Below are 25,625 nucleotides of genomic sequence, written 5' to 3' on the forward strand. Positions count from 1 at the left end.
TGTATGGCTATACAAGGACCAAAACAAAGGTTGCTTCCCAAAAACACTCTCAAGAGAAGCTCCTATGTAGGATATAAGCTTTAATAAATTGAGAGGGAAGATCGAGAGGAAAACTTGGAATGCAAAAACAAAGGTTTTTCTACACACATCCTCATGAAAGGGAGGCTAGAGGCCAGGTGATGGTTACAACAAGAAGGTGTGACAGAGAATGGAATGTTCTGATGATTTCGAATGTTTGAAATTTTTTCCTGGATGGCTGACAAATATGTTGAAGTATTTAGGAAAAATAGGTACCAGTTGGTACATCGAAAACTAAGAAATACAAAAGCAGGACAATTATTAATTATGAGATGAATGATGACACAAAGACACAATCATGGAGCAGTAGTTGGGTCGACTGTAAACAATCTTATAAAGTCAGGATAATGTAGCTCCTAACTAGTGACTGAACTACATATTATAATATAACTCTACAGGAAATGAGAGTGGGAGGGAGAAATGGAGAGGAATGGGGAACCCACCACCATAACAGGAAATTAATCACTACTGACTAAAGTCAACCAATAGAGGCATATTGTTTAGACATGTGGAGATAAAATGAAAAGAAATAACCAAAGTTGTTAAAAGTGGCTGCCTCTAGGAAGCACCTAGAACAGTGCCCAACATATTGCATATTAATCAGAGCTATTTCAGTTGCAAGTGACAGAAACTCAAATTAAAATAGCTTGAGCAAAAAGAGGGATGTATCAGCTTATATAACTTAAGCAAAATCCATGGATCAAGATAGCTGAAGTTTATCTGATGTGTGCAAGAAATTGTCTCCTGTTCTCCACCTCTTAGCCTTGCTTTCTTTCCCCTGGGTTGGCTTAATTTTTAAGCCAGCTCTCCCCAGGTGGGGCCAAGGATGGCCCCATGCAGCTCCAGGCTTGCAGGCCTTTAGCACCCAGACTCTGAGAAGGAGATAAAACCTCCATCCTGAGGGTTCTAACAGCCATCCCAGGCAAGGTTCTCATGGATCTGGATTTAGTCGTATGCCCATCCTTAAGGCAGGCTCTTTGGCCAGGGTGATTTGATGCCACGACTGGCCATACCTGTGTGGCATGCTCACTCTTGCTGCAGAAATTGAGGCCAGTCCCTCTCCTGAAGCATGTGGATTAAGGGTTGGTAGACCAGTTCTCCAAAAAAAAAAAAAAAAAGTCAGGGTACATGATGATTAATTTTTGATATCAACTTGGCTAGGCCATGGTAGCCAGATATTTGGCTAAACACTAGTCTAAATGTTGCTATGCAGTTATTTTTTAGGTAAGATTAATATTTAAATCAGTAGACTTTGAATAAAGCAGATTAACCTCCGTAATATCCTCACCCAATCAGTTGAAAACCATACGAGGGAAAAAAGAACCTGACGTCTTCCTCGGCTACATCTCGCTGCTCCTGAGAAAGAGGGGAGTCTGCCAGAAGACTGTCTTCAGACTCAAACTGAAATATAAACTCTTCTCTGGGTCTCTAGCCTGCTGGCCTGTCTCACCCATTTGGGACTCACCAGCCTCCAACCACTGCATGAGCCAATGCCTTAAAACCTCTCTTGAGGTAGAGATAGCAGAGATATTGTACTGGTTCTGTTTCTCTGGGAAACTCTAACTAATACAGGATACTTTTTTACTTAAAGAAGGAAATAACCATAAGGGAAGGGAAAGGCAAAAAAATCACATCTACTTGTTGACAGATTAGTTATTGCTACAGGAAGCAAACTGGTAGATTTTGAAAAGGAGGTTATAATTTCTACCTTAGAAAGGAGAACAGGACACACAAGTGCTCATAACTTCTCAATAACAAACGCCCATGCAGGCAGGATTCATCCAAAGTGAATAAACAAGTATTTGTCTTTAAAATTCAGCTTCTTATTTTACTTCCAATAACAGAAGATAAAGTCAGGCTAGAGACTTCACCAGACCAGCAAATGCTCAGACATGAGTTAAACACGCCTCATGGCTGACCAGTGACCTGTGAACCCCAGAGGACAGAGGCTGGCCGCACAGACGTGGAGGAGGCTGTTAGGATTCCCAGCCCGACGGAGGGTTCCATGGTGACCCCGGGTGCACTGAACTTCAAGAGATGCTCACAGAGAGACTTCACAGAGCTTGCCACTGTTCTAATCTTCCTCCAGCTAAAATCTAGTTCTTGTTTGGGTTTCTTTTACTAAACAACAGCCAGCATCTTTGCAAGTGAGAAAATTGGTGTCAACATAGTTGATACCATGGGGACAGATTTTTTCCAGGTCTTTGGACAAGAACCCAAACTGTTCTAAGCGAAGCAGTCTTGAATTAATCCAGACCACTTCAGTCTATGGCAGAGATTGCGCAAATGAAGCTCGCTATACAGCATCTCCCAAGGGCAGCTAGGAAGAAAACATTCCTCACCCACCCTAACCAACAATAATAATCATTTTTCTTCTACTTTTTATTTTATTAAGTTTATTTTTCAACTAAACTTTACATTTAACATTATTTTGTATTTGTTTCAGATGTACGGCATAGCAGTTAAAGAATCATATACTTTACAAAGTGATCCCCAATATTTGAAGTCCCTACCTGGCACCCTACATAGTTATTACAACATCATTGACTATACTCCCTATGCTTTACTTTACATCACTGTGGCTATTTTGTCATTACCAGTTAGTACTTCTTAATCTCTTTTCCTTTTCACCCCGCTCGCCCACCCCCAACACTCCCCGCCTCTAGCATCCATCAGTCTGTTTTCTGTATAATTCTTTTTATTTTTGTCTCTTCATTTATTTTGTTCTTTAGATTCATATATAAGTGAAATCACATGGTATTTTTCTTTCCGTGCCCGGCATGCTTTGCTCAGCATAATGCCCTCTAGGTCCATCCTTGCTGTTGCAAATAGTTAAGATTTCATTCTTTTTTTTTTATACCAAGTAGTAGTCCATTGTATACATGTACCACCATTTTTTATTCACTTCTCCAGTGATGAGCACTCAGGCTGCTCCCGTATCTCGACTGTTGTAAATAATGCTGCAATAAACACAAGGATGCATATATTCTTTTGATTTAGTATTTTATATTTCTTCAAATGTATACCCAGAAGTATAATTGCTGGGTCATAAGGCAATTCCATGTTTAATTTTGGAGGAATCTCTATACCATTTTCCACAGTAGCTGCACCAATCTGCATTCCCACCGACAGTGCAAAAGGGTTCCTTCCCCTTTCTCCACATCCTCTCCAACACTTGTTGTTTGTTGATTTCTTGATAATGGCCATTCTGACAGGTGTGAGGTGATATCTCATTTTGGTTTCAATATGCATTTCTCTGATGATTAGTGATGTTGAGCATGTTTTGATACGTTTATTGGCCATCTATGTGTCCCCACGAGACAAGAGTCTGTTTAGGTCCTCTGCCCACCTTTTAATTGGGTTGTTTGTTTATGTGTTTGTTTGTTTTTGGTGTTGAGCTGTGTGAGTTCTTCATAAATTTTGGATATTAACCTCTTACTGGATGGATCATTGTCAACCATCTTATTCCATTCAATAGGTTGTCTTTTCATTTTGTTGATACTTTACTGTGCAAAAACTTTTTATTTTGATGTAATCTCATTTGCTTATTTTTTTTCTTTTGCTTCCCTTGCCCAAGGAGATATGTCAGAAAAAAATATTGATAAGAAAGATTTCAGAGATTTTACTGCCTATGATTTCTTCTAGGAGTTTTATGGTTTCCAGTCTCACATTTAAGTCTTTAATCCATTTCAAATTTATTCTTGTATGTGGTGTAAGAAGGTGGTCTAGTTTCATTTTTTTTTGCGTGTATCTGTCCAACTTACCCAGCACCATTTATTGAATAGACTATCTTTACCCCATTTTATATTCTTGCCTTTGTTGTAGATTACTTGCCCATATAGGTGTGGGTTTATTTCTGGACTCTCTGTTCTGTTTCACTGATCTGTTATTATGCCAATACCATAGGGATTACTATAGTATTGTACTATTGTTTGGTATTAGGTATCGACTTTATTCTTTTTCAAGATTGCTGTCACTATTCCACATCTTTGGTCTTTCCTTACAAATTTTTGGATCATTTGCTATAGTTCTGTGAGAAACACCATTGGTATTTTTGTAGGAATTGCACTGAATCTATAGGTTGTTTGGGGGTAGTTTGCACATTTTAACAATGTTAATTTTTCTTATCCATGATTATAGTATATGCTTGTAATTTATTTGTATCTTCTTCAATGTCATTCTTCAATGTCTTGCAATGTCTTTTAACTCCTTAGTTAGATTTATTCCTAGGTATTGTTTGTGATGTACCTGTAAATGGGATTGTTTTCTTAGTTTCTCTTTATGATGGTTTCTTATTAGTGTATAAAATGTAAGCAATTTCTGAATATTTATTTTGTATCCTACTATTTTACTAAATGCAGTTATCAGTTCTCCTAATTTTTGGTGGAATCTTTGGGGTTCTCTATTTATGGTATCATGTCACCTGAAAACAATGACACTTTGACCTCTTCCTTTCCAAGTTGGATATCTTTTATTTCTTCTTCTTGTCTGATTGCTAGTGCGATGACTTCCAGTGCTATGTAGAATAAGACTAGCGAAATTATGATGATTTTTAATATTACATACAGACTGTCTTTTACTGAACTACACACAATTTTTTAAAAATAGTAATGACAATTTTAGCAATTTTAAGTTCCTGGACTTCCAGTCATACCACCTTGTGGTTCAGCCCATACGGAGAATACTGACATGCCAGCATCATGCCAACACCTGCCCGAGCAGAATGAGCTTCTCATAAAACTTCCCCAAGGGCAGTGTGCAGTGGAGAGTTTGGGTTTCAAATAACTCTAGAATGAAACATGCTTCTTATTAAGAAAATATAAACAGGGAGCTGAGGTGATGACAAAGCAAGTCATAAAAACTGGTATAATCAACCTAACTTGACGGTGATTTTCCTACACTAAACAAAAATGCAAAGAATTCATCCCAAATTCGATTTCACTCTTTATAAAAATGAGAAGCTATGAAATGACCAAAGCTCAAAGATAGATTGCTTTAAAATAAAGCCTGATTAAATAGACATATTAAATAGAAACAATGATAAAATGGTAAACTAAGAGTGTTAAAATGATGAAAATGAACAATAGGTAAAAGAATGCCTTAGAAGAATTAAGAAGTATGAAAATAGTTAAAAATAAATTAAAATCAATTAAGAGAATACCAGAAAGAAAAATGATAAAATTACAATGGTCCTAGAAATTCAGAAGTCCTGTGATTAACACCCCATTGAAAAATAATTAGGGTCTCTTGTAGCAAGATGATAGATGGTTCTCCCCAAATTTGAGGTCATTGCTGCGTTTTCATGAAGCTTGATATCCATGGGCAAATATCTTTAAATGGATGCAGGTGGTCCATTGAGTGTGTCTCCAAGTAAGGTTTGTAGAACACATTTCTAACTACTAACCAAAACCAAATAATCACATGATGGATACAACACCATCTCAGAAGCCAACCAAATTCTTGGCAGACTGCTTGGGGAGGGAAAACAAGACTCTATCGGCGACCTGTCTGAAACCCTAAGCTCTTCGAGGGCCGGATCCCCATCACAAAGCACAGAGCCTGAGAGTAACCCTCTGTCAAGCTGGACAGAGCTGAACCAAACAGCACTAGCCTTATGGAAAGTGCATGCTAACAACATAATTAGAATGTCCCTTCCATCTCCAAACACCTCCCTAACTCCATCCTCTTCCTCAACATGTGACGTGGAAGGCAGGGTTTCTTTAGGTATTCAGCACCTCAATGAGGGTAATAAGGACAGAAATTGGGGGTGGACCAACACATACTGAAGTGAGCTAAAGCAGGGCACACAGAGTCATTCTGGGTGGAGGTTTTTCAAAGTAAGGTCTGTGGGCCACCTTCCTGGAGTCTCTGGGGCTGCTTGTTCGAAGTAAGATTCTGGGCCACATTATGCACCTAACACCTCAGAATCTCTAAGGTGCAGCCCAGGAGGCTGCAGTGTGAACAAGCTCCAGTCCCCACCTTCAAGGGGTTGGTACACTGACTAACACTAGAGGTTTATTGACTTCGAGGGAAGGTAGAATCAAGGAAAATGGGAGTTAATAAGCCAGAAAAGTACCTACTCTGGGCAGGAGCAATGATAGAAGGCAGAGGTTGTAGGTGAATCTAGCAGCAACAGCAGGGACACAAGAAGACAAGGCCACAGAACCAGAAAGGTGAAGTTAGAGTCTCGGTACATTTTCTGGGCCTGGGTAGCACCTCTTTGGTGGAGCCAGAGCCCCTTTCCCCCCACAGGCATGCCTCTGCAGCTGTTAAAGCCATGGTGTGCCGACACATTACCGCTCCCTTACTAATTGCATCGTAAATCTTGTTCCAACTGTTTAAAGAAACCAAAGACACTAAAATGCAGGTATCTCTCAACTAGACTAGAGTAGCTGTCTTCATCTTGAAAGAACACAGCACCCCAACCAAATCTACATCAGAGGGACAGCCAAGAGTCCTCGAGAGCTGGGGAAGAGAGTTGTTAGCTTGACAGAGTGCAGCTAAATGGGACCAGAACGAAATGTACTGAGCAGAGCCTGTAGTCTCAACAACGACCTGAAAACCTTCTCTCCAGATTTATAGCCTACTCAAGAGGTCCCACTGCCTCATCTCCAACCCTGGGCTCAATTCTAGATGTCTTTGGAGACCTGGGAGCCTCACATTTTTTAAACCATAACATTAGTATTTCTCAAATCCACTAATTTTAATGGAGCACAGTAATCTGGAACCACAGATTAGGAGGTTCCCAGAAGAAGAATGCAGCTGTGAACACATTGTGTTCACTGAAGGTATCAATCACTGCTTGCTTCAGCAGCTCCTGCTAGGGATTCAAATACAATTGGTCCCAAGACCACCTTCGCCCAGGTGTCAGTTTCTTAGGGTGAGGAAAAGGGGTGACAAATGTTTGACTTGGAGCTGGCGGGGGGCAATCTTAGCTGACCTTAGGTTTCCATGGGATATCATCAATATGGTACTGATGACCTCTCCCCACACACATAGTTTATCCCATGGTGGGTGGGATGATTTATATGATTAGTGTGTACTTCCTTCTCCTCCCCTATCCCTCTGCCCACCCACAGGGAGCTCTGGTCTGACCCTCCGTCTCCTTAGGCTTACAGGGGAGCCCATGGTTTTCCAGCCCTGCCTAAACCAGCAGGCGAGCCTCCCTGGTGTGGGGTAAGGAACTGAGGAGTTCTGTGTTTCCATATGCCCACACCACCTTCCCCAAACAAGCCTTTATTATTAATAAAGGTTACTCGAATTCCATTTGCCTTATTCTTTCTCTGGCTCTTCACTGATTCAAACTCCACAGAAAGGAGCGTGGAATAGTGTGTCGGCTGTTCTCAAGTCTCCTACGTAGGGTTTCTACTTTCAGTTTAGAAAAGAGTGAGTAGAACCCCTCTGATCAGAGAAATAGAGGGCTCCCTTCACCCAACCCTAGTGATTCAGACCGAGGTAGAGAATGGCTTCCCAATGTGGCAACAGTATTTATATTTCAGGGTGGTCATGGGGAGAAACACAAACACAGACCAAAACGGTACCAGCTGCGCAGGACTCACGTAGGCACGTAGGTGAGGATTCCTATTGGATTGCAGGTGCCATTGCTCTGTACACGCCCCTCCATGTGTGGTTCTCCAGGGACTAAATACAGTGCCCTGTTTGCCGTTTCCACGGCGTTAGGTATTTTCTCGCCTCACACGAGCTATCCCCACTGCAGTGGCCTCTCCCCTGGCCCCGCCTCTGGTCGCTTGGGAAACTCCTGCTGATGCTTAAAGGTGTAATTCAAATTTCACTCATCTTGATCTTTGCAGGCAGAATTAAATACTTCTTTGTGCTGCTGTCACATCTTGTTTATACCTCTACGAATTGCTATTCCTACATTTTCCATGGCATTTCCCGTCCCTCCACCCCTCTCCTGTCCTGAGAACTCTGGAAAGCATAAACTGTCTTCTTTGTAATCTTTATAATCCCCAACCCCTAATCCAGTGCCTGGCGTGTGGTAACACGTAATAAATATGCGAGGAGACAGGCCGATGGAAAAAGAAAGGAGGAGACAGAGAGACACAAACACGGCAAGCCAGATAGATAGGAGAGAGGAGGAGAGAAATAGGAACAAAGACACACAAAAATAAAGACCAGAAGAGGGAGGAGAAGCCATGGAGAAGGAAAAAGGGGAAGAAAAGAAAGATTAAATCATAAACATAACTGTGTAGCTTCCCTGCTCCCCCCAAAAAGATTCGCTCAATTCCAAATGAATGCTGAAGATAGCTGTCAATGGGAGAAAGCTAGACCGCACAACAGGGAACTGTGTCAAATGCAAGTGGTTAAAAAGCAAAGCTGTTGCTTTCAGAAACTATCTAGGATCTAAGTGAGCCTGCAGAACTGGGTTCTTATTGCTGGTCAAAGTGTGGAGTGGAGAGAGAGTTTACTTGCTGAAAGTATCCATGGAAACTTTCTGTTTCAACTGCTGTCACTTAGTCACTTAGCTGCTGGCTAACAGCATTTCCCAATCCTTCATAACTGGTGTCGTTATTTAAGTAGAGAGTTTAAAAGGATTTGTTTTTAATTTTGACCTCTAAGCCACATGACCTGGTTGAGGGACTTTTAGGAGAGCATTTAAACCTTAATGTTTGCAACTTAAAGCTTTTTTTTCCTGTAGACCCACTATAAATCTGCAAGATGAAGTAATTCACTTCTGTATGTGTTCGTATGTGACTACATAAGCATTGCCAATAATGAAAAAAGTTACTAGAAATTATGGCAAAGGACAAATAAAAGCAGCTGTATCTCTGAAAGTGTTACATCTCTACATTAAAATAAAAGATGGTCTGTGTATAGAAGAGTCATTTATAACAGTTTATAAGCAAATCATTATTTTTTAGACAATGATCAGCTACTGTTATATGATCATGTACCAAACAGGAAAAAAAAAACACCAAATAAAACAAAGCCACATAAATAGAAATAACTCATTAGAGATTCTCCTCTTTACACTATTTCCTCTGATGAGTTGGTTATTTCTTTACACAGTGGGGAGGCCCATGATATACACAAAGCATTGCCTCTGTCTACCTCGGTGTGTTCTTATTAGCAGGCAGAGTCCTAGAAATTAAGGACCAAAGGAATTCCTTGGTTAGCATTTGGGACAATAGCATGCGTACACGTAAATGGGCTTTTATGTTTCTTTCTTGTTGCTGGTGGTGGCTGTTTTGGGGGGCGCTGTTTTTGTTTTCTGCGTATTGTTTCCAACTCCATCAACCATTTGCTGAGTTATGTCCTTTTCGGCAAAATCTGTGCTGAACTCTGCAGACAGGTTTTAAAAAATGAATGAGTCAGGCCCTCTATTCGAGGATCTCACAGGTCCGTGGATTTGGGCGGAGCTTCAGATCCATAGATAGAGATATTCTACTAGCCTGGGTCCCCAGAGAGCCTCCGGGAGACTTAACAGAGAGCAAGCGCGGAGGTCCAGTCTGCCGCCCCCTCTCTCTCTCTTCCCGTGAAGCCTGTCTCACTGGGTTCATACCACTCTTCCAGCACATTCCATCTGTCTCTGTGTGGATGCCATATGTCTACCTCAATATCCTCTCAGTGGATCCTAGGTGTTTTGAGTATAAAAATAGGCCTTGTTTTGGTGTCATCCAAAGCAAGGAGCCTGGATTAGTAAACTGTTTTGTCTCATCTTCCTAATGGCACCATGAGGTATTTGAAGAGGTGAACTATGCCTGTAATTTTTGGTGATAGCCAAATAGTCCAGCAGAGCACAGTTCCACTGTATACTCTGGGGAGAGATTTGTTGAGTGACCTCGAACTACCCAGAATAGAAGCACTTCTGTCTGCTAGCCTAAACCCATTCTCTTCTGGCAGTGGCATTTAGTGCTGCTGTTTTGTTTATTCCTCTGTAAATAAGAATGGTTTTTATCTCAAAGTGTGTTAAAACAATGAAATCCTTTGAAGCGCTCTGCACAGGCCTTGACACTCAAAGATGGTGCTCCAGTGTGGTAAATGTTCTACAATGGAACTCTCAGGAGTAGAGGATTGATCTTAGGTAAAGAAAGATCCTTAACTCTTACTCTGAGGGGTGGGAGGAATTGAACCCTTGTGTCGTGAGCTTTAACATTTCTTCTCCCTCAAAAAGGCTGGATTTGTCAAATCTGTAGACGGAAACTAAAGGAAATTCCCAAGATCTATACGAGAACATCTCAAAAGAGTGATTTTTAGCTTTAGGTCCATAAAGGGGCTTCAGCCAGCCTGTTAACTCTTAAATGCACATTCAAAACACATGTGTATGCATGTATGTGCATTTGTCCATACAATGATTATGCAGCTTTGATGAGACATCCAAAGGAATTGGCAGCTCGAAATAAAATTAAGAGCTCCTGCCATTAAATATGGATAAGTCCTGCTTTTCCCTAAAAATCAATAGGGAGAATATTCTTCTATGAATTAAAGTGTCTAGGAGGATCTTTGCCCCCAGGTCGAATATCATACTTCATAAAACCAAAGAATTAATCATGTAAAAATAAATAAATAAACCCAAAAACAGAGACCTGAGGAAGAAGATGAATATCTTATCACCAAAGGCCCAAGTGGCAGTACGGCCCCGGAGACAAACAAGTGCCAGGAGTAAGACCCGACACACACTGGCTTCAACACCTGGGCTTGACATATATTAGAAGGAAATGTCACAGCAATTAATGAGCTTCTGCCTCCTGCCCACATTCATTGGGAGAAAAATAAACAGAAGTTTAGCAATGATCAGACTCAGAGAGCAGAGTTTTTGTTAGTTCTGCAAGAAATTCCCAGGAAAGCATATTTCTTTTTTAATAAAGTATATACCACTAGCAGCCAAAAGATAATGCCAGGGCAATTTTGTGGCCGTTCAAGAATATTATTTCATGAGGACAACTATGTCAGTCGGATGTCAACAATTTCAGGTTTCCAAGACTCCTAAAACACATTTACAGACATTCTTCTATGAGCTTTACTGTTTATAAACTATCTGTTTCCTTAACTAAAATTCTACCACTCCTTCCCATGCCATTCAAATGACCAGAAACGATCACACCTACATAAAGGAATGAGTGCTGATCTACTACCTTTATAAAAACTAATTCGTCCAGATGTCCTATCCACAAGGCAAATTGTCCTATCCACATTGCAATAGGCACTAAGAGTAGACAAGCCAATAAAATAGATGTTGACCCTTATATCAGGGAACACACAGTCTAGAGGCGGTGAAGGTAAGGCGGGTAATAGTCAAATAAATAAAACAGCTTAACAGTTGTGTATTGTGTTTAATGTTATTATGTAAACAAGAAAGAGGCTTAAGGCTGGAATAACAAAGAGGACCTTCTATTAGTCAAGGAAGACCTTTTCTCGGAAATGCCACGTAAGCTGAGATGAAAAGATACAGCAGTGTTTGTACCTGGAGCCAGAAAAAGAGAATGTAAGGTTGAGAGAACAGCATGTGTAAAGATGTCGCAGCAGGAAAGATCTTGGCATTTTCAAGAAAGGAATAAAATGTGGTGAATTTCACCCATTGAAGGGGAGAAAGGCAAGAGACGTGGTTGGAGGAGAAGGGCCGGGGTCGTGCTGTGGTTAGGAGTTCAGACTTTGTTCTAGTTTGATGGCAAGTCAGTGAGGGTTTTAAGCAGGGGAAAGGGGACGACCTGATATAATTTCTATATTAAGACTATCACCTTGAATAATAGGCAAACAGTGAATTGGCCTGGGAAGACGAGACGATGCTGACTTGGGATGATAAGTGGGAGCAGGGGAGTTGGAGGGAAGAGAGATTGAGATACAGTTAAGAAATAGAATTAACAGAATTCTATGATAGACTAGACACAAGGGAGAAAAGAAGGAAAGGAATGAGGTATTACTCTTCGCACTCTGTGGAAGTACCCGAGGGGAGGGTGAGCCATTTCTGAGATTCGGCGATTTACACGAGGTGCCAAGAATCCCATGGGAGCCTGCCACGTCCGTGTTGCATTCCAGTGGAGCTGTCACCTAGGCAACGATCTACATGTGGACCACCGAGTCTGGAGTGCAGATGAGGGATCGGGGCTGAGCGCACTAATTGGGTCTTCAGCATGTCAGTGTAAGAAACGTCCAAACCGGGAAGAAGTTTCATGACTTTATTTGAGTCAAACTGATGACAATTGCCAGGAGGCAAAATCTCAACAGGCTGAGAAAATTCTCCAGAGATTGGCAGTTTTTAGTCTTATTTTATACAGTACAATCAAAGGAGGAGGCGTAAGGGGGTTACAGGAAATCCACTGGTGATACACTAGGGAGACCTGAGAAAGCAAAGCAGGGAGGTCTCTGAGAACAGATAAAAAGTAAAATGAGAAACACATACTTCTTTCCCGTAGGTGGGTGCAGTTAACAGTCAGCAATTAACAGATAACAATGAACAATGAGGGGACTTGTGGTTCCTGCTCTGGGGCTGGTGGTTGTGCCCTGAGGGGGTAGAGTCAGACAAGGAAATCACCCTGACGTTCCAAAGGTCTGTTCTGTTATCTTAGATGAAAAAAGACAATGGACAAGCTCAGTTAAGGTAAAGACTGACCTTTGGCAGGGAAGATAACTGCCTAGGATGTGACTACCCACCATGACTCACTTTTAGCCAAAAGGTTTAATTTCAGACCATCCTCTGTGGTTACCTTAGGTCTCCAAGAGTTCATACAGTCACCTCCCAGGCCTCCCCAGAGCTTGTCAGGTTAGTATGTGGCCATTTTTCACCCGCAAGCATTACAATAGTATTTGAATCCCTAAAAATGGATGAGATTCATCTAGGGAGAAAATCTGTACAGGGAAAACCCTTCAGAGATCCCCACCCCCACTGCAAATAATCAGAAGACGAGTTGAACAGGAGAAGCAAGTCGGGGAGTCTAACAAGGGGTGGGCGAATAGGGAAGTAGGATGCCAACTAAGGAAGGAAAAAACAGTAAAAGAAGAAAATGCTCTTTCTTCTAGTTCTCAATGTTATGCTCGAAGAAGCCTTAGCTACAAGTCCAATCGCCTCAGGCACGCCAGCTTGTCAGGATGCCCAAAGCTGATGTGACTTCGAACACACCTTAAACCAGTGTTTTCAAACCTTTTCCACCAAGGCGTTGTGGGAAATGTTGATAACCTGTTTTATGGCATGGTGGGCCTAACGGAGGGTGTTGGGCGCCTGTAGCTGCCGGCCGGCCTGGGGTCTCCGGCTGCAGCATCCCGGACCACAGCGGCGGAACGCTGCAGGCCTAGTCTGCTGCCACTGTGCAAGTGGGTCCCTGTGGGGGCTTCTGGTTCAGAACAGTAGAACACAACCTGAGCTCACAATGAGAGCAAAAATGTGGAGAATTCATTTCAACAATATAGGGGTAACCCCAGGGGACACAGGGCTGGAATCGGCCAGGCCAGGGGAAGGATTAGAATGAGCTGAGAAATGGAAATGCATCAAGCAAAAGGGACTCCTCTCTGCATGCCTCCTTGCTGCTTCTCTTGGTACCCTGCTTTGTTATATTTTCTTGGCATAGTAGTGCCTCTCTGATACTCTATGTGTATGGCATGCGGTCGCCCCTCCCAAGTTCAGAGACACTTTTTCTACGTCCCAGTTCCAGGTTCCTGGAGAACACACTATAGCCCAACATGAACCAGGGGTGTACACCCAGTCTAATCAACTGAAGCCAGAGGAAGAGTGTTACTTTGTGAAAAATGGCCACCAGGGAAGCCCTAGGACACAGATGGCAAACACAAGGCACTTGGGCTGAACCCAGGCCTCCACCCTGTTTTATCCAGCCCAGAATCTTGTTTCTACCTGGCGGCAGCACCGAGCTCTTTGCCCCTAGTTAAGGAGTAGTTACATGTATACAGTCCTAAAGTTACATTCGGCCCTTTGAAGGCAACCTCGAGGCTGATGTGGCCCCCGGTGAGGATGAGTTTGGCACCCCTGGCCTAGAAGCTGGACACGCGCAGCACAAAGATATTGCCACATCCCACCTGAAATTTTTAGTCGTCTTGATTACAATATTGTATTCCCTTGATTCAACCACATCACCCATTGTAAAAGGCATCAATTTACTGGCAGTTCTTCAAGCAAAAGCAAATGCCATGTTAAATATGTGCATATATTTTAAGAGTCTATAAAAGTTCGTATTTGTCCTTACCATCACATACTACTTTCTTATCCAGTAGTCAATATGACCATCACAAGTTGACTCTGTGCTTCTTTTACAAAGCATAAAAATAACTCTGAGATACTTTTAAATCATCAAGATATTCTAATACTCATTGCCCATGCTCATTATCTTGACAGATGCAGCAACTTTTAGATTGCTAATATACAATAATTTAAAAGCAGAGCAAAAATTCTGGAATTCTGTCTACATTTCTGCTTTGATTATACTGAGAGGATTTTTTCATTGAATTTCCCGTCACTGGAATTTTAACTGCTTTTCTTGAAAGTCACCTAAAAGCTTTTATCTGATGTTCTGAGCTTGAGTAATAGGCCTTCACAAAATCGGTTATAGTCACCTTCCTCCTAGCTTTGAAAATTCTGTGATGCACGAGGTCTGTCCAGGACGTATCCAGCCACGTACTAGAAAAAAATAGAGACATTTATTGAAGAAGATACAAGGTAGAAGAAACATTGTACGTAGGACAATGATGCCTCAGTGTCCTTCAAATTAGGCACCTTGAGACCTCACACAGTTCTCCCAATCACCATCAGCAACCTCAGTGCATTTTCCTGAATCTCACTGATGGTCTGAAATCTCTTCCTTCTCAAAGGTGATTTTAATTTTGGGAAAAGCCAGAAGTTGCAGAGAGCCAAATCTGGGCTGTAGGTGACTGGGTCACCTGGGTGATTTGATGTTTCACCAAAAAACTCTGCACAACATGTGATGCATGAGCAGGCTCACTGTCATAATGAAGCTGCCAATCACCAGTTTCCCATAGCTGCAGCCTTCTGAATCATCCAAATGGTTTCAGAGGAGGAATGTTCAGGTTTAACGCAAAATTTAATACAAATTCACTGCTCTACTTGCTCAGTTACTTTTAATGCAATGGCCACACAGTACAGATCCTCATTCAACAGCATCTACCGCCCCCACTGACTAGTACAGTGAAGTCATCACTGTTCACACATGCGCATTCCAGTCCACTCTCCTTGGCTGCCAGGTTACATCAATGTCGTGCAAACCGTTCTTGTTATATTAACAATGGCTGCGCTTTTTCCAGACAGAAAAGGATGGCTTTCTCTGATGTCTTTAATTGCATTGTCTGTTGAGCGATAGGCAGTCTTCTGCATACACAATAGGTTTTTGTTTCAATGTTTCAATATGGTGTAAACTTATTTAAAATTTTTTTGATGATTTTTTACAATGACACTTCTAAATTTAATCTAAATGAGATGCACCTGTGGTACTACCACTGGTACTAACTCAGCTAAGGGGGAACACCTTCCTTCTGTACCCGGCAACGCTGGAAAAGTTTCCCTGGCTGGCACCTGGACAGTCTCTTTGGAGAGGTTTTAAAACATGTCCCGCCCTGACTGGCGTAGCTCAGTGGATTGAGCATGGGCTGCGAACCAAAGCATTGCAGGTTTGATTCCCACATGCCTGGGTTGCAGGCCACAGCCCCCAGCAACCACACATTGATGTTTCTCTCTCTCTTTCTCCCTCCCTTCCCTCTCTAAAAATAAATAAATAAAATCTAAAAAAAAAAAGACCATATCCCAATTTCAGAAATCTCAAAATGTGGAAAATGCACATCTTCCCATAGTATTCTTTTTTGGGGGATTCAATATGTGCTAGACCTTTTTTAACTAAGGGCTTCCCATGGCTTAACTTATTTAATCCTCATAACAGTCTAGGAAGCTATAGGTCTTATGCCCATTTTACAAATGAGGAAACTGGGGTGGTAAGATGAAGGGATTTCCCCAAAGCCACTGAGCTAGAAAAATAATCAAGCCAGGATTTGAGGCCGGCCTGTCTGACTCCAAACCCCATGTATTTAATTGGTGTATCAAAATGCTTCCTAATTAATTGTATAGTAGCGAAAGTCATTAGATAAAATTAATAAACAAGATAAAAGTAAGATTGATTGATTATACAAATTAACCCATCTTGCTAATTATTTAATTAGCGGAGCTATTGCTGTGTTTCCAAGAAATGCGGACAAGGCTACGAAGCAGTCAGCGTATTACATATGTCAGTATCGTTTCTGGTACCACGCTGGACAAATCACTGCCCACATAGACTTGATTTCCTCATTTTGACCTTCAGGGAACCACCTCAAAGGATAATGATAGTGGATGGAAAACAACTGGAAGTTAGGGTTTTACCAGGCGCTGAGCTCCCTCCCTCTCCTCTTCTAGCCCAGGTGTCCGAAGCCCAGAACTGCTGAGCAGCTGGCTGAGCCGGTACAAGACAACACCGTCCTCACCATCTCTTTCAGAGGACAGGAGACAGAGCAAATGAACCCGAAAAATGTCCTGCTGCCTTAGGCCCCTGATCCTCTCAGGTTAGGATTCTGCCTCTGGGAACAGTACCAAAGGGTGGAGTGTGCGACAGGAAGGTGTCACCCCAAACTGTTCGAGGGCAACCCAACGCACAGCAGCTTTTCTCGGGAACATTAACATTGTCCACGAGCCCGTTTCCTTGATTAGGAAACAGGGGGGATGCTTCCTCATCCTAACTTGCCAGGATTTGGTAAGGAGACCTTGTTCTAGTGCAACCAATAGCAAACTTCTTGCCTGTTGATTAAAAGTCAATGAAAAAGCTCACAATTAATAGTATAACTAGGGCCCAAGGAAAATTTGCAGTCTGAATGAGTTAACTCGTTCCGGGCACCGGAGCGATCAAAGGATTCCCTGCTCTGGTGCTGGGAAAACCACACTGAAAAGCCTCTCAAGGCTGTGGCTGGGGTTTTTCAAATAGATCATTGAATGGACTGAAGATGAGAAACTCATGTTTACTGTGTAGAAAACTAAAAAGAAGGCACAGAAACATTTACAACAGGGGTTTTTTAAGTGTTTGCCTTGCTCCCCGTTTCCTCCCGCTACTTTCAGGCTCAGAGACTGCTCCAATTCACCGTCTTGACGGCTTCCTCCCCATCGACCTGATTTTTGTTTCCCCGCTGCTGGTCATGTTCATCTATGTGGGTTTTAGGTTAAAGTCGACCACCTTCTGGTTGATTCTCCTTTCCGCTCACTCATTTTTTTTCGTCCGTTTATACTGTAAATGTGTTAGTCCTGGTTCACACAGGTACTAGCTTAATAACAAATGGAAAATTTAGTTGTACCCATCCCCAGAATCACAGTTGGAGGGTTCTGAGTTGCTCCTGGGGCACTTTTAGAACAGAATCGAGATCTGCCCTTCGTTATCATCACAGCGATTTAAGGGGGACCTCAACAGTTGGGAGGTTGGGGATTTTGTCACCGGTCAAATCTGGTCTAAATTCTATGCCCCTTACGAGGTGCGAGACCAGAAACAAGTTTGCTAAGTTCTCCAAGTTTCCGTTTCCCCACGTACTACATGGGACAATCACGGCTATCTTCAGGTTTGTTGGAAGGTTTAGACATGTTATTGTAAGTACAGGAATGCAAAAGAGTCAATCAGGGTTACTTCTCCAAGTAACCCCTCTCCTGTTCACACCCCTTTCCTATTTACATATTCATCCTATTTACATTCTGTTACCTATTCATGCTGTCTAGTGAGTGAGTTCCAATCGCATGCCAGGCTAAGAGGACACAATGGGAAGTGAAACCCACAGAGAGCACATCCCATGGAGCTCATTGTCTGGTGAAAAGATAAACTCTCCACAAACGAATACAATGTTAGACATTTGGCTTCTGAAACAGGCTAGGAAAGAATGCCAGCTCCAGTTCTGACCAGGAAGGGCTGAGAGGCCATCAGGGCAGAATGGAGACATGCCTTCAATCAAGCTTTAGTTGCCGACCAAGCCGGCTTTTTGCCAAGGTCTGTGCGCATGGGGGTGGGGAGTGAGAATGTTGATGGACATCGCACCCCTCGCCCGCCTGCACCAGCCAACCAGCCAACTCTCCTGTCAGGGAAGGCCTCCCCGCTCAGACCTGAATGGTCGTGGCTGCTGCAGGCCTGCCCCTGCGCTGCTGCCCCTGAGCTGCTTGCTGTGTGTTAGGCTCCCCTCGTGTGACCCAGGTGAAAGGAAGGCTCCACTGCTTCCCACACCTGGTCCAGAGGCTCCAGCTCTGCTCCCAAACTGACTCCCTGCAAGTCAATTACCGTATTGTGCCATGTACAGTGCACTCCCGCGTATAAGGCACACCCACGTTTTTGACCCAAACATTCAGAAAAAAAAACTTTTGTTATAACTTTTTAATTCAATTTTTTACTTATTTATATTTAGAAACAAAACCAATTGCTGTATTCCAGAGTACTATGTTGCATATGGATATCATTATTGTTTTCTAGAGTTACACTTTTAATGCATAAGCATAAATAAAAGAATTAAAAACATTTTTATAGATACAGAATTAGTACTACCCATGTATAATGTGTATCCTTATTTTTCCCTCAGAAATTTGGGCAAAGAAGTGAGCATTATACATGGCAAAATATGGTAATTTCTCGGCTAATTAATTATGCTTTTCTGCCCTGGCTCTCAAGGATGCCACCTCAGAAGCCAACTTGCCTGAGTCACTGACATCTCCCCCTTCCAGTCCCACTTCCATTGCTTATAAGCTGCCCTTCCTTCATTTATAGTGGTGACAAAACCCTTTTTTATTTCCTTTGTGATGCATTTTCCTTTGTGATGCAATGTGGAAGTAAAACAAATATATGGGTATATATGATGCCTGTGTAGTGTGTCTAGGCCACAGTTCACATATGTTATTTCATTTAACCGATACACCACCACCAAGATGTAGGTATTATGACTTCTCATTATTTGGGCAATTGAAGAAATCAAATATTAGATTAATATCTAGGAGGAGTCTTCAGCTCCACATGCTCTGCCCATTACCCCAATATCAAACAATTACTATAAATATGTTTGCAAACACATTCATGAACATAAGGGGATATAAAAGCCAGGATGCAATCGCGGACTGATGCCTACACTGAAGCTGCCTCCTGTTTTCATTGGTTAGGTACCCAGCTCTAAGCACTTGGGCATCTTCCGTAGGGGACAGTTGAATCTAAATTTTGAAAAGCAATATCTCAGCTAATTCATCCCCTTCAGGGGCTATTTAGCAGTATATTTTCTTAGGCACCAGTAAGCCAGAGGGCTTCCTAAAAGCAATAGGATATCATTGTTGCCATACTCATCAATTCATCGTGTCTGTATTGCTTATTTACTGACAAGGTCCCTTTTTCCCCACTGTCAGCACTATATCTTTAATGTAGCTTTAGAGAAAAACTGCATTCTCTGCTGACTCATACATCACTGAGAAAATGACTAGCACAGATCCAATTCTCAATTACAAGCACAAAATAGCCCTGCGTTTCAGCATGTATCAAGCCTATCTAGTTCAGCTGTTCCCTGACAGTGAGCTAGTTCGTCAGGACGGGCCAAATCATGAAAAGACCTTATGTGTTTCCCTCAAGATCTTATTAGGTTGTATTTTTTCTTTTAGATCTTCAACTTTTGCCTTCCCATCCTAAAATCAATAGTCCCCCAGTTCTAAAGCAGATTTTCTAAGTTGAAATTAATGCTTCACTATCGAGGCGGGAAAACTTCGCAAACTTGGCCTAGAAAATCCCCCTGATTTCATCACTCAGGTTTCTGGGGGCAACCAGCCTGCTGCTTTCTTCTCTTCCGCCTTGGTGAATATTGAACAATGGAGCAGATCATAAATGTCACAATATGAAGGCCTGTCTTAGTCGGCTCAGGTGGCTGTAACAAAATACCGTGGACTGAGTGGTTGAAACAACAGATATTGGGGTGTCCACGGTTGGGTGCTCGCACGGTCGGGCTCCGGTGAGAGTTCTCTTCTTGGCTTACAGATGGCCACCTCACACAGCAGAGAGAGTTTGGGCAAGCTCTTTGGTCTCTTCCTATAAGAGGGCATCAATTTCAACATCAGGGCTATGCGTCCTCATGACCTCCTCTAAACCAAGTCGCCTCCTAAAGGCCCCACCTCTGCTACCATCACACGAGGGGAGGTTAGGACTTTAACATACAAATTGGGGTGGAGGGGCGTAAACACTCAGTTTATAACGATGCCCTTGTCCTCTGTGATGCAATCCGTCTAAAAACCTTTAAACTGCTGCTTATACCACTGGCTTGTGTGTATAACCCTACCCATAGCTAAGTATTATTTTGCCGATCACAATAGCAACAAAGAGCCAGGGTATGTTTGGGGAGGGACAGTAGAAGAGGGGAATAAGTTAGGATAATAAAAAGAATAGACGATTGTAGACAATAAAAAGAATAAAAAAGAATAGACAATTGTGAGTCCGGTGACTGGAAATCTTCTACGAGCTCTGCTAGTAATTCTGTGACCTTAAGTAGTATCGTTTCCTCAGGCTGCATCTTGCTTACCTGAAAAATGAGAGAGGCTGGATGATCTCAAAAGAACCACCGGCTTTAATAAATAAGTAAAGGTTCTGTGATTGTGTGAATAATGCATGTGCTGAGACTGTCGGGGAAACTCACCATAAACATCACGGAGAAAAACTTGACCCAGAGTGAACGCGAACGAAGCGGATCCCTGAAATGGTTATCTGGGTAGCAGCTTATCCCTTTATTTTTAAAGGGAATGGACCCAAGTGAGATCAACAACACTCTTCTGCTTAGAACACATTAACTCTTTAACCTGTAAAATATGAATTTATAATCCATAATACAAATCATGTGTGTCATTAGTTGGGTGGCCACTCTGTACTGTGCCCTTGGGACACGGAGCTCCTGTAACCCTTCGCCACCCCTGCCAAGCAGACCTCCTCCTTTCCTCCTCCTTAGCACTCCATCAACACTAGTTTTCTTTTCTTTTCTTTTTTTGTTAAGGTTTTATTTATTTATTTTTAGAGAGGGAAGGGAGGGAGAGAGAGAGAGAGAGAGAGAGAGAAACATCAATGTGCGGTTGCTGGGGGCCGTGGCCTGCAACCCAGGCATGTGCCCTGACTGGGAATCGAACCTGTGACACTTTGGTTCACAGCCCGAGCTCAATCCACTGAGCTACGCCAGCCAGGGCCTCGTCAACACTAGTTTTCTGACGGTCCCTCAGACACAAGCTCACTCCCACATCCCTGGCTCATCCAGACACTTGGCTTCTCTTCATCATTTGGGTCTCAGCTCAAATGTCACGTATCTTCTAAGAGTTTTTCCCTGGTCTTTCCGACTAAAGTAACTCTTCTGCCCCAGTCACTTTTCACACTGTTGCCCTGCGTTCTCTACACCGTATATCACTATGTGGAATTACTTTACCTGTATTTTCTCTCTCCAAATTCCCCACCTTGGTAACCATGTGAGCTCTATGAAAGCAGATACTTAGCTTGCTCATCTAGACCCCCCAGCACTGAAAATAGTTCCAGTTTAGTTAACATATGTCGAATGAATAAATGCCATCCCCACTTCACAAATACAGAAATTGAGGTCTAGAAAGGTTCGATGACTTGCCCAAGGCCTCATACTAAACTGGTAGAGCTAGTATTCAAGTTCAAGGTTACCTGGCCTCAAGTTCCTTGATCTTTTCAATATTTCCCAAATAGGCAGGTGTCTGAATACTCCTGATGAGAATTACTTTTAGTTTTGTGGTTTAGTTTTTATGATCATCTAAAAGTAAAAATGTTCAGAGTGATACTGAATCTCACCTCACCACTTTATAAGTGAACACTGTCCCACAGTTCCAGGCCCTGCTTGCATTTGCCATTAGATTAACACTGTCAGAGCAAGTACGTGAACGAGGTGTTCCCCCGAGTGAAGACTAAATGACTGTGATGTACTATAGGGAGTAAGTTTTATAAGCGTTCGAATAGAAAAAAAAAAAAACTGTAGGAGAATGGTATTATCACTTAGCTTTAAGTCATGTTCAAATAGCATGTTCAAATGAACCTGTATCACGGCAGGCAGCACTATGCCATGGGGAGCAGAATTGCCTGAAAAGGACCCTATGAGTTCGCAAGCCAGTTGGAACTGTACCACACTGAGTTTGGTGGCCACCTACCCTCCCCAACAGGGAAACCTGAACCCAAACCTATCTCCACAAGGGCCCCCATGTCCCCGGGGAGCTGTATTTCCCAGACAAGGCTTTCAATACCAGAATCTAAATCCGGATATCCCAAGTGTTTGAATAAGCCTTTTGTCTCACTTTTAACATGGCCACCGTGTTGTAATTATACTCTAGAAGGGCAAAGGAATAGGCAACAAAGAACCTTCACTCAAACACACATCCACGGCATGTCTAGCCAAGCTTGCCAGCTCCAACCGATGCCCCTCCACGGGCAGCCTATGTCTCCTTTGCTGGTTTCTCTTGTAAGTCCCCCGCCCCACCAAAGCCCGCTCCCCATTCATTCTGGCTGGCACTGTGAAATTGTTTTTCATCTTTATTGCAAGACTGGTGGCGGTCATGAAAGGACCCATCTCCAATAACATGGCAGCCACAAAGAGATTCACCCTGCACAAGTGCTCCGTTCCCATGATGAAAGGTGATACAGCTTACAACAGGCCAGCATTAGGGAAATGTTATAGATTTGAGCTCTGTTGGTTTTATAGGCTGTATATAATTAGTTTGCGAATTTGAGTTGGATCATGTAATAGTTATATAAGAGCTACAAGCATAAAGTGTTTATTTCTTCTTTTTCAAGATTTTATTTATTTATTTTTAGACAGAGGGGAAGGGAGAGAGAAAGAGACGGAGAGAAACATCAATGAATGGTTGCCCCTTGCACACCCCCAACTGGGGACCGGGCCCGCAACCCAGGCATGGGCCCCAACTGGGAATTGAACCAGCGACCCTCTGCTTCTCAGTCCAGTGCTCAGTCCACTGAGCCACACCAGCCAGGGCTAAAGTGTTTATTTCTTTATTCACATTCAATTAATATTTTAACAAAACAGTTTAAGTCAACATGGGATTGGAAGACACTGTTATGTTTGTAAGTTCTAGGCTCTGCTCAAGCCCAGGAAATTCCAAGACTTCCACAAGCCACTTTTGTTTTCCCATGGGAAGAACTACCTACAGACAGTGCATCCAGGTGAAAATAAGTTTCCATTGTCCTGCAGTGGCTGTTACCAAAGTAGCGTTCAGAACATTTGGGCATGAGAAAGCCTGAACAAGGAAGGCGTTACTAACCTTCCAACATCAGACAATGTACTTTGGGCTGACTTTCCCTCTGCAGTCAGGAGTTGCCTTGAGTCACACTTGCTCACTCACTTCTCCTAGAGATGGATGGGAGAATCTCTTGAAATAGAACTTTTCTTAGCCCTGAACTACTTAGGCAAATTCTGAACTTATCAACACTAATGACTCACTTAGAGTATGGGAAGGGAACTCGTATCCTGCCTCCTTACTGGAGGACTGAAAATATTCCCTCAGAACCCAGCAGTCCCAGGCCCGCTCTGTGACATCAATGCTTAATTTATGTAAGAAACTTAGAACAGTGAGTCACATCAGACATCAGAACCAAACCGAATATATACAAGCAAAGAATAAAGTCTCTGTACACACTCAGTCTTCTCTCCTTCGTCGGAGTGTGTCTATTGAATCTACAATCCCGAGTCCTATTGCCGCTTCTCCCTCTGCCTGGAGGGAGCTACTGACAAGCAGGTGACCTCATGGAAATTAAGCCATAATGACTGCTTCTCTAGTCAGGTTAAATCGGGTTGTCTTTTCTTTTGTTTTTCCATAAGCCACTTGAACTTTTAAGTTTTCCATCAAGCATGATTCATAAATCCATTTGCTATTGAGGTTCTCAATATAATTTTAATTCTATGGTTTAATAAATTGGCTTATAGCAATGTTCTAAAAATATCAAATTTCACAACTGGTCCTCTCTTGGCATGAGAGGTTCCCCCTACTTTCCACCTCCATTCATTCTTTCAGAGAATTAACTTGAGTCAAAGTTTCAGGAGAGAACAATATTTCGATATATAATCCCACTCTTCTTTGTAACTTGAAAAAATTGCAGTACTTGGTTTCGTATAAAGGAGCAGCCAATTGTAATTTCAATGTAAATTATAAAAATGTATAATATCTGTCAAATGCTTCTTACTATGTTGATTATTTTATTAAATTCCAAATATTCTCCAATATGTTCATGTTTACATGCTTTTTAAGTTCAGGATCTGTTTTGGACTCTTTTAGGGAAAAGTTTGCATTATTGTTTTCCTGTTTTGTATAGAATTAGACTGAGTAGACTAGGAGAAAGCTCATGAGAACTCTTCAGACACTTGGGGTAAGAGCTATAAAATAGAGCTACACTTCCCAGTGTTTGTTAAAAATCACTCTCCATAAGGTTTTCCAGGGGAAACATTTGAAGAGCTACAGCAGTTTAGTTGTATGGAAATGAAGTTTTATTAAAGAAAAAGAGAGAAAAAGATGTTACCAAAGACATGGAATTTAAAAGGAAATTTGAGTTAAAATTTAAATATAATTTAATGTCACAGTTCATAGGATTCTTAACAAGTTTTAGTCATGAAAATGACTAAAACACGATGATAACATATTTATGTTATAAATATGTTGGTAACATTCAACATATTGAAAATATGATAACATTCCCATGACCCACCATACCCTAACCCCTCAGTGACCCATTACAAGGTGCCCCCACCCCCAGCTCGCACCCTTCATTTGGAAAGGCCCATGGGAGAAGACTGCATCTTCACACCCTCTTTAAGATTGTGGACATGTCGAGAAATGCCAACGTGTGTTTCTGAGGGTTTTATTTCTGTGTGCACAGTGAGCTTCGTGAAGGGAATTAAGATGGAATGGGTTACAGTGAGGGAGGGGAAGAAAACAAGGCTCTAGGACCAGGCAAAACAAAACAAAACTCCTCGCCAGAGATAGATTTAAATATTTCCCAGAAGGGATATATGTGTGTGTGTATGGATATATATATGTGTGTGTATGAAGGTATATGAATATGTATACCTTAATCCATAAAAATGTACAGACATACACACACGAACTGAGAGTGTGTGTGCTTTCTTTAGGAAGATTCAGCTCATTTCCAGTTTAATCTTTCTGTACATAACTATTTAAATACGTATTATATATTTTAAAGGTCATCTACAAAGCTATCAACATTGATATCAATATATGCATAGAGATATATTAATAGCAGCAACAGAAAGATGTTTTAAAAATACCTAGGAATAAATTTAACTAGGAACAAGCAGAACCTTCCTAAAAAAAAATGTTATATCTCTACTGAGGTCCATGAAAAAAAAGACTTAATTGAATCATATAGCCTGTTCTCAGATAAAAATCTTTAAGTAGTGAAGATCTAATTTCACTTAGATTAATCTATAAATTTAGTCTGACCCAACTAAAAATACTGCAAAAGGCTTTTAACCTTGTAAAATTACCTTTTTTTCCTTTTGCATAATTTTATTGGCCAGTTCTTTTAGAACCAAAT

The sequence above is a fragment of the Phyllostomus hastatus genome, unplaced genomic scaffold (genome assembly GCF_019186645.2).
Source record: "Phyllostomus hastatus isolate PE091 unplaced genomic scaffold, TTU_PhHast_1.1 phas_scaffold_114, whole genome shotgun sequence".
Classification (NCBI taxonomy): Eukaryota; Metazoa; Chordata; class Mammalia; order Chiroptera; family Phyllostomidae; genus Phyllostomus; species Phyllostomus hastatus.